We start from the raw sequence: 7,653 nt of genomic DNA on the forward strand, positions 1-7,653 counted from the left end.
GCTGGAATCAGATAATTTTGACCTTTTCTCTTAAAATTGTACTCATAACGATTAATGGATTATCAAAATAGTTGTCGATTAATTTTCTGTCGATCGACTACTCGATCAATCGTTGCAGCTCTACTATAGGCCTGTAAGACTATATATTAGTATGGTAATGATAGAGCAGGGCTAATCTGCTGTGTAGGGGCTGTTCACACATAGGCCTGCATTATGGAGAAGCTGTGTCTGTCTCATTTGCATCGGGGATTTTCCCTGCATTGTTCAAAACAAAATGTTTGACATTTCATTATAAAATAGAAACACATGAAACTCATACAATGCAGACATCAGACAGTAAGAGTTCAGACAAATAAACAAGGCATTTCAAACAGCCTGGCAATACAAGGCAACTCTCAAAATAAAAGCTACTGCTGGCCTTCTTTAACGATGTTTTAAAGAGAATTGCAATACATGGGGATCTTCAAAATAAAAGTCACTGCTGGCCTTCTTTAAACAGGCTTTAGAGAGAGTCTTGTTCCCTGCATTGTTAATGTGCGAGTAAATGGCCTGCATTGGTAAATGGTAAATGGCCTGCATTTATATAGCGCTTTTATCCAAAGCGCTTTACAATCAGTAGATAGTCTACATTCACCCATTCATACACCGATGGCGGCAGGCTGCCACGCAGGGTGCCTACACACCATGGGGAGCAAGGAGGGTTAAGTGTCTTGCCCAAGGACACAGCGACAGCAGCTGGGAGGGAGCGGGGATCGAACCGCCAACCCTTGCGTCATTGGCCGACCCACTCTACCTCCTGAGCTAAAGCCGCCCCTCGAATGGTAGAAAAATGTTACTTGACGTTACAAGTTACTCGAATAGTAACGTAATGAACGAGTACTCCTGCCCATCCCTAATTAAGACACACTGGAGTTTCCATGACAAAGCAGATCATATGTCTGTGTGGGTCTAGTACTACGCTGTGCGGGAATGAACCTACCAGCACATGTCCGGGGAGGCTTCCTGATGTGGCCACGGTGGTGCTGAACATGTCTTCTGCCTGCACATCTGTGGTCACCTCTGGCAGCAACAGGGCAAACACAACTTTCAGCTTTTGAATCAATCATTCCTATGGTTTGGGCTCATCCCTGCAAAAAGAACTACAGCAGTCCGAAAATAGATGCAAGACATATTAACAACTTTTAACGTATTTTAAGACAGTGGTTCAAATTTTCATGTTAAGAACCCCTTAACACAAATTAGACCACAGACCCCCATTTGATAAAGATTTTGTCCCAGGGTCCCGACGCATCTGATAAGATTTTTGCTTTTAGATGTTTAATTAAGTGTGTTCAAGTCGTGATCAAAAGAGTCATGCATTCTGTCACTCTGTTACTTATGGATGGAACTAGCCCCGTTTCTCCTCTTTCCGTGTAGACTACTCTTATTTTACGGTTTAAAGCCCAGCCGTCACAGTGCTCAACAGCGCCACTCTGGTCGAAAGCACGGTAAAAAATAATATCACCAGCACAGACTTCGGATGAAAAGAGGCATTTATGAGCAGCGTCGAGCTTTCTAACCCCAACGTTGTCGAGAAGCTATGAACCCTTCTTCTCAAGTATGTGGCTTTGAAATGTTTCTGTGACACTTGTAAATACGTCCGTATCTCTGATTTAGACAGCTTGGGAGCCAGAGTCGCAGGCAAGTCTATATAGAGAAGCAAAGTGGAACGTCACTTCCTGCTTCAGCACTATACCAGAGATTTTCATCCGCCATTTATTTTCCCATACACATTCCGTAAAATGCTTATAAAAATAGTTTTACTTGTTCAAACCAAACGGTTCAGATATATTTAGAAACAGGAGAGATGGCATAACATTTCCCTCTGACCAAAATGTAAAAAAATGCGGGTTTAAAGAAGACAATATTTTTTTAATGTTTTTTTTTTGGGGGGTCAGAGTGAAATGTTCTATTGTTGCAGGGATACTCAACTTGCTTTGCACGTGGGCCACTTTCGTGAAATGATAGAAGGCCAGGGGCCAGTTAATAAACAAACAATATACATTTTTCTGTAGAGGATTGTAGGTTTTTGGGGTGTCAGCCGGAGTTTAGTCTGACAATGTTGTGCACACCGGATAGTTAGTTAGGTTAAGTACGTACATAAGTGCCTGGGTAGCGAGCAGACGGCGGTATTTGACAATTTAGCAGCTAAATCATAGACTATTGAAAGATATTCCATATTCACTGTTCTATTGTCTCTCCCGATTCTAAATATAGCTGAACCGTTTGGTTTGACCAAGTAACTATTTTTTATAAGCATTTTACGAAATGTAGGCCTATATGGGAAAATAAATTGCGGAAGAAAATCTCTGGTACAGTGCTGAAGCAGGAAGTGACGTTCACTTTGCCTCTCTATGCGGAGACGGGACTCTTGTAGGGTAGCATTTACCCTGCTAGCCGGGCGCTTCTTGCTCATACTGAGCGTATTGCATCAAGGATTTTTTTTATAGGCCTATCAACGACATAAAAGTGGATTTTATGCAACAATTTGGAAGCGGCAACATTTGTTATTTAGAAGAAGAGGATGTTAGGCATCGGATAGCGTCTTTACTTCAAATTTCTGGCTCAAGTAAGGACCTAGACGCGAGAGCGGTGCGATTGTCTGATGGGAAATGCTATGTGGGTCCCCGGGCGCCAACGCTCAGTATGAGCGAGAAGCGCCCGGCTAGCAGGGTAAGGGTAGCCTAGTCTACACGGAAACAGGAGAAACGGGGCTAGGATGGAACTATAGTGAAAATCAATTATTCCCTGTTTTTGCTGGGGACACCCTGGAACTCCCTCAAGGACCCCTGGGGGTCCCCGGACCCCACTTTGAGAACCACTGTGGGGATAACGTTACTACTGAGTTGAAGAAGAGGTTGGGGGTAATTATTGCTGGGAGAATACAGAGTTGTTCACGGGGGGCATTTTGTGTCGAAAAGGCAGAATAAACACAGGTGCGAAACACTCAATCAACATTGTGGGTGACTCTTACATTTGTATTATTTATATGCAATTATTTATTTAAAGATTATAACTTGAAATCAGAATTCTGCGATTAAAGTCAGAATTCCAAGTTAATGTCAGAATTTTTAGGAAAAAAGTCTGAATGTTTAGATTAAAATCAGAATTCTCAGATTAAAGTCAGAAAAAAGAAGCATAGCCTACTATGTGACATCACTGATGATATTATCGATGGTGTAAAACACTGAGGGTTTCCACATTGCAATGATGGAAGTTTGAAATCCTCATTAGTGTTTTGCTTGCACCTGTGTTAACCCTGCCTTTTCGACACAAAATGCCCCCCGTGAGAAGGGTCTATTATCTCTGCCACTGACCTATTCTCTCTAGTTTGATTCGAGGCTGCAGGAGGACCTCCAGCTGTCTCCTCTGCCGCTCGATCTCCTGCTTCAAGCCCGAAGCCTCCTCCTCGTAACCGGCTGCTGTTCTTTCTACAACCGCTAAGATTTCCTGGGCGGCTGCTGCCAGTCTCTCAGTGACGATTCCTCTCAGTATCTCAGTTTTGGACATCTCATATGTCCCACAGTCCTCACTCTTCTCCTGCAACATGTTAACCACAAAGTTGTTGTTTTCTCTTCACAAAGCGCTGGCGCCTTCCTGTTTTGGTGCACGCATAAATGCCGTCCGACTGGAAACGATCTTCTTCTTTTTCTGTTTTGTTTTACGGCGGTTGACATCCAACATGTTGTATTACCGCCAACTACTGGATCCAAACTGAACTGAATATATAAACAACAAATAAACTAAAATAAATCCCACCCAAGTACGGGCTTATTATTTCGTTATCTCTATATTATAACTATTTTTGTCCCCCCCTCATGCTTGGGAAGCCTGTGGGCTCTTTCAGCACCATGGAGCTGTCCAGGTAGTGTTGATTAGGGGCAACCACCAACTAACTAGTGTTAATGAGTGTTCTTCCTGTGGCTGTTATGTTTTGATCATATACTGTAGCCTTTGATCTAAAGCCATAGTCTGCTCATTAATTCACAATTTCTTTCTTTCCAAATGCACGGGAATATTACCGCATATGCGCCGGTGTGCGCCCTTTCAGGAGCTGGCCTGCAGACTGCTTTGATTATGGGGTAGTTTGTATCAGATGCTGTTACACTCATCTTGCATCCCATCAAGTTCAGTAATCATGAATTTACTGCATGGAATTCCTGGAATGCACTTTTATGCACACTCATCTTATATTTAAACCTATGGTGGTGATGAGGCTCATTCTCTGCTTTAACGCCACTTTACGCACACAGCTATAGCCTAACTCAGTGGTTTTCAACCATAGGAATAAAATAAAAAAATAAAAATACTACTGAAGATTATTAGGGTCACATGCAATTTTTTTGTATTATTTTTTTAGTTCTGAGTTTAAAGTGATAATTTCTAAGATTTCAGTTTTGTTCTCTTTGGTGACACCTATGGCGATGAGTGGTAATTGCAGGTGAGATCCAAACAGTCTTGCATTATGTGACATTACTAATATCACATAATGTCACTATATACTGCAAAGGCTTCCATCAAAGGACCATAGCCTCAATCAACATTGTGGGTGACTCTTATTTGTATTATTTAGATGCAATTATTTATTTAAAGATTATAACTTGAAATCAGAATTCTGCGATTAAAGTTAGAATTCCAAGTTAATGTCAGAATTTTGAGGAAAAAAGTCTGAATTTTGAGATTAAAATCAGAATTCTCAGATTAAAGTCAGAAAAAAGAAGCATACTATGTGACATCACTGATGATGTCACTGATGATATTATTGATGGTGTACCGGAATTTGAATGTCTCGGGTCCCTAGATTTTTGTGAGGACAAAGTAGGGTCACAAGCCAAAAAAGGTTGAGAACCCCTGAGCTAAACGGTGTGTGTATTAGAAGCCTTTGTTTTTACCAAGTCGTTCAACTCACCTATGTGTTGTTGCCTCACAGTTGCTGTGATCATCACTGATGCAGTTGTTTCGCCCCATCTCCTCCCCTGCCACCACAAACGCCATGACTTGTTAAAAATCCCTATGGGGGATTCTCTATCCTATACAGCACTTACGCCCTCCTCTCACATCTCAGGAGGAGCTTCCTCATATCATGGAGTCATACGCCAAACGTCATTTGTTTATTGTATCAGTAAGGGATAATGGATAGTGAGCCGGTGATTACTGGCGAAATAATGACCGACAGGTGAAGATTGAGCCTGATGCGCAGCGGAGGGCTTAATCATTCACCTGAAGGTCATTATTTCCAGTAATCACCGGCTCACTATCCATTATCCCGCTTAGAACACGGCCTACAACTAAATCATTCAATAATCTGACAAAATTATTCAAATAGATTTTTTAATAGCGTTTTCAACGACAAAGCGGTTTCATTCGTAATTGGCACACAAGACACCACAGCTGCAACTGGTTGGCCTAATTAGTAGTGTCTTGCTGACAAAAGGCTCTTATCAACTGATTAATCCAGGTGTGGCAGAGCAGCGGGCGGTTGTCGAGAAATAATGACCGGTGAATCTTGTTGATTGACCAATCAGAATCGAGTATTCAAGAGAGCCGTGTTCTAAGTAAGGGATAATGTATATTGAGGCGGTGATTACGGGGAAATAATGACCGACAGGTGAAGATTGAGCCTGATGCGCAGCGGAGGGCTTAATCATTCACCTGAAGGTCATTATTTCCAGTAATCACCGGCTCACTATCCATTATCCCGCTTAGAACACGGCCTACAACTAAATCATTCAATAATCTGACAAAATTATTCAAATAGATTTTTTAATAGCGTTTTCAACGACAAAGCGGTTTCATTCGTAATTGGCACACAAGACACCACAGCTGCAACTGGTTGGCCTAATTAGTAGTGTCTTGCTGACAAAAGGCTCTTATCAACTGATTAATCCAGGTGTGGCAGAGCAGCGGGCGGTTGTCGAGAAATAATGACCGGTGAATCTTGTTGATTGACCAATCAGAATCGAGTATTCAAGAGAGCCGTGTTCTAAGTAAGGGATAATGTATATTGAGGCGGTGATTACGGGGAAATAATGACCGACAGGTGATGATTGAGCCCGACGCGTAGCGGAGGGCTTAATGATTCACATGAAGGTCATTATTTCCCAGTAATCACCGCCTCAATATACATTATCCCGCTTAGAACACGGCCTACAACTAAATCATTCAATAATCTGACAAAAATAATTATTCAAATAGATTTTTTAATAGCGTTTTCATTCGTAATTGGCACACAAGACACCACAGCTGCAACTGGTTGGCCTAATTAGTAGTGGTTGCTGACAAAAAGCTCTTATCAACTGATTAATCTCAGGTGTGGCAGAGCAGCGGTCGGTTGTCGAGAAATAATGACCGGTGAATATTGTTGATTGACCAATCAGAATCGAGTATTCAAGAGAGCCGTGTTCTAAGTAAGGGATAATGTATATGGAGGCGGTGATTACAGGGGAAATAATGACCGACAGGTGATGATTGAGCCCGACGCGCAGCGGAGGGCTTAATCATCACCTGAAGGTCATTATTTCCCAGTAATCACCGCCTCAATATACATTATCCCGCTTAGAACATGGCCTACAACTAAATCATTCAATAATCTGGTTTCACTTCCCAGGTTCCTCTATATATGTCAAAACCTTCCCATCCTTCTTACATCGACTTTTTTCAAGAAACTGGACTCCATAATTCTGTCTTACATCTGGAACTATAAAAATCATAGAATTTCGAAAATTCATTTACAAAAACCCAAGTCTGAAGGTGGGCTGGCCTTACCAGTGTTTAGGCACTACTACTGGGCTGCGAATGTTAGGGCCCTAATGTTTTGGCTTCAAGGGACTCCTGGCAATATTTCTCCCGGGGCCCCCCTGTGGCTGAAAATGGAGGCCAGCTCTACTGGCAACTCTTCCCTGCCAGCTATGCTATTTGCTAAATTAGACAACCCTTTAGAACATTTTAATTTAAGTTTTGTCATGAAAAACTCTGTCAGAATTTTAAACCAAGTTAGGAGTGTTTTGAGTCTACCAGATGTTTCTGTCCATACGCCAATTTGTTTCAACCACTCTTTTTTGGCTCCATGGTCAGACAGACACTATCATGCCTGGAGTGAGAAAGGGCTAGTTTCCATCAAAGACCTATACATAGATGGTCACTTTGCATCATTTGATCTGCTGAAGAGGAAGTTTGGGTTGCCTGGCACGAATTGGCTCAGATTTCTTCAAGTCAGAAATTATGTTCGATCCAAGATTCGTACCTTTGAAGCACTCCCAAATGACCATGCTTTTTTTGATGTATTGCTGAGCCCTCCTCACTCCAAGCATCTAATTTCGAGATTTGTATGTTTGTTTGACAATTGCACCACGGCCTCTACTGAGAGGATTAGAGAAGCGTGGCAGGGGGAACTTGGCATTGACTTGTCTGACATTATATGGGATAGGAGTCTGTCTGTGATACAACTCGGCTCAGTTAATAGTAGACACCAGCTGATCCAATTTAAAGTTACTCACCGTCTTCACTATTCGAAGCAGAAATTGCACAAGATTTACTCGTCTGTCTCACCACTGTGTGACAGGTGTCGGGTGTCGGAGGGCACTCTGTCTCATGCCTTTTGGTCGTGCCCTTTAC

This window comes from Poromitra crassiceps (assembly GCF_964638095.1).
Source record: "Poromitra crassiceps genome assembly, chromosome: 7".
In the NCBI taxonomy this organism is placed as follows: Eukaryota; Metazoa; Chordata; class Actinopteri; order Beryciformes; family Melamphaidae; genus Poromitra; species Poromitra crassiceps.